Raw genomic sequence first — 3190 nt, forward strand, 5'->3', positions numbered from 1 at the left:
TCCATCCCTGCCATTGGAGCAAACAACTTTGAGCTGAAACCTCAATTAGTTTCTCTGATGTAGCAGAACTGCAAGTTTCATGGACTTCCATCTGAAGATCCTTTTCAGTTCTTAACTGAATTTTTGCAGATCTGTGATACTGTTAAGACTAATTGAGTAGATCCCGAGGTCTACAGGCTTATGCTTTTCCCGTTTGCTGTAAGAGACAGAGCTAGAGTATGGTTGGACTCTCAACCTAAGGATAGCCTGAACTCTTGGGATAAGCTGGTCACGGCTTTCTTAGCCAAGTTCTTCCCTCCTCAAAAGCTTAGTAAGCTTAGAGTGGATGTTCAAACCTTCAGATAGAAAGAAGGAGAATCCTTCTATGAAGCTTGGGAGAGGTACAAGCAACTGACCAAAAAGTGTCCTTCTGACATGCTTTCAGAATGGACCATCCTGGATATATTCTATGATGGTCTGTCTGAATTAGCTAAGATGTCATTGGATACTTCTGCAGGTGGATCCATTCATCTAAAGAAAACGCCTGCAGAAGCTCAAGAACTCATTGACATGGTTGCTAATAACCAGTTTATGTACACTTCTGAGAGGAATCCTGTGAGTAATGGGACGCCTCAGAAGAAGGGAGTTCTTGAAATTGATACTCTGAATGCCATATTGGCTCAGAATAAAATATTGACTCAGCAAGTCAATATGATTTCTCAGAGTCTGAATGCAATGCAAGCTGCATCCAACAGTACTCAAGAGGCATCTTCTGAGGAAGAAGCTTATGATCCTGAGAACCTTGCAATAGCAGAGGTGAATTACATGGGTGAACCCTATGGGAACACCTATAACCCCTCATGGAGAAATCACCCAAATTTCTCATGGAAGGATCAACAAAAGCCTCAACAAGGCTTTAATAATGGTAGAAGAAACAGGTTTAACAATAGTAAACCTTTTCCATCATCCACTCAGCAACAGACAGAGAATTATGAGCAGAATCCATCTAGCTTAGCAAATTTAGTCTCTGATTTATCTAAGGCCACTCTGAGTTTCATGAATGAAACAAGGTCATCCATTAGAAATTTGGAGGCACAAGTGGGCCAGCTGAGTAAAAGGATCACTGAAATCCCTCCTAGTACTCTCCCAAGCAATACAGAAGAAAATCCAAAAGGAGAGTGCAAGGCCATTGATATAACCATCATGGCCGAATCCAAGGAGGAAGGGGAGGACGTGAATCCCAAGGAGGAAGACCTCCTGGGACGTCCAGTGATCAATAAGGAGTTCCCCTCTGAGGAACCAAAGGAATCTAAGACTCATCTAGAGACCATGGAGATTCCATTGAACCTCCTTATGCCATTCATGAGCTCTGATGAGTATTCCTCTTCTGAAGAGAATGAGGATGTTACTGAAGAGCAAGTTGCCAAGTTCTTTGGTGCAATCATGAAGCTGAATGCCAATTTATTTGGTAAAGAGACTTGGGGAGATGAACCTCCCCTGTTCACAAATGAGCTAAATGCATTGGATCAACTGAGATTGCCTCAGAAGAAACAGGATCCTGGAAAGTTCCTAATACCTTGTACCATAGGCACCATGACCTTTGAGAAGGCTCTATGTGACCTTGGGTCAGGAATAAACCTCATGCCACTCTCTGTAATGGAGAAACTGGGAATCTTTAAGGTGCAAGCTGCTAGAATCTCATTAGAGATGGCAGACAATTCAAGAAAATAGGCTTATGGTCAGGTAGAGGACGTGTTAGTAAAGGTTGAAGGCCTTTACATCCCTGCTGATTTCATAATCCTAGACACTGGGAAGGAAGAGGATGAATCCATCATCCTTGCCTAGCCACAGCAAGAGCTGTGATTGATGTAGACAGAGGAGAATTGATCCTTCAACTGAATGAGGACAACCTTGTGTTTAAAACTCAAGAATCTCCTTCTGTAACAATGGAGAGGAAGCATGAAAAGCTTCTCTCAGTACAGAGTCAACTAAAGCCCCTACAGTCAAACTCTAAGTTTGGTGTTGAACTCCCATATCCAAACTCTAAGTTTGGTGTTGGGAAGTCTATAAAATTGACCTGATCACATGTGTGGCTCCATGAGAGCCCACTGTCAAGCTATTGACATTAAAGAAGCGCTTATTGGAAGGCAACCCAATTTTTATTTATCTAATTTTATTTTTATTTTTATTGTTCTTTCATGTTTTATTAGGTTCATGATCATGTGGAGTCACAAAATAAATAGAAAAATCAAAAACAGAATCAAAAATAGCAGAAGAAAAATCACACCCTGGAGGAAGGGTTTACTGGCGTTTAAACGCCAGTAAGGAGCATCTGGCTGGTGTTCAACGCCAGAACAGAGCATGGAGCTGGCGCTGAACGCCAGAAACAAGCATGGAGCTGGCGTTCAATGCCAGAAATATGCTACACATGGGCATTGAACGCCCAGAACAAGCATCAATTCGGCGTTTAAACACCAGAATTGCATGCAAAGGCATTTAACATGCCTAATTGGTGCAGGGATGCAATTCCTTGACACCTCAGGATCTGTGGACCCCACAGGATCATCTCAGCATCTGTGGACCCCACAAGATCCCCACCTACCTCCACTAATACTCTTCCCTCTTCTCATTCATCCTCTCTTCCCATTAAACACCCTTCCCCAAAACCCTTCACCAATCACCTCAAGCTCTCTTCCCTATTACCCATTCACCACTCACATCCATCCACTCTTCCCCATAAACCTACCTCATAAACCCCACATACCTTCAAAATTCAAAATCACTTTCCCACCCAAACCCACCCCATATGGCCGAACATTAACCCCTCTCCCTCCACTATATAAACCTCTCCATTCTTCTTCATTTTCACACAACACATCCCTCTTTTCCCCTTCTTGGCTGAAACACAACTCTCTCTCCCTCTCCTCCATTTCTTCTTCTTCATCTATTCTTTCTTCTCTTGCTCGAGGGCGAGCAATATTCTAAGTTTGGTGTGGTAAAAGCATAAGCTTTTTATTTTTCCATTACCATTGATGGCACCTAAGACCGGAGAATCTTCTAGAAAAGGGAAAGGAAGACAAAAGCTTCCACCTCCGAGTCATGGGAGATGGAAAGATTCATCTCCAAAGCCTATCAAGACCACTTCTATGATGTTGTGGCCAAGAAGAAGGTGATCCCCGAGGTCCCTTTCAAACTCAAGAAAAATGAGTAT

General features: G+C 42.7%; 1 non-coding gene across 1 annotated transcript; it reads right to left on the minus strand.

The window, feature by feature from the left end:
• Positions 1–312: 312 nt before the first annotated feature.
• On the minus strand, positions 313–420 carry LOC112781537 (small nucleolar RNA R71). The gene has a single exon (XR_003192310.1). It is a non-coding gene; the product is annotated as a small nucleolar RNA R71 (small nucleolar RNA).
• Positions 421–3190: the final 2770 nt, after the last annotated feature.

This window comes from Arachis hypogaea, chromosome 19 (genome assembly GCF_003086295.3).
Source record: "Arachis hypogaea cultivar Tifrunner chromosome 19, arahy.Tifrunner.gnm2.J5K5, whole genome shotgun sequence".
NCBI classification, from domain to species: domain Eukaryota; kingdom Viridiplantae; phylum Streptophyta; class Magnoliopsida; order Fabales; family Fabaceae; genus Arachis; species Arachis hypogaea.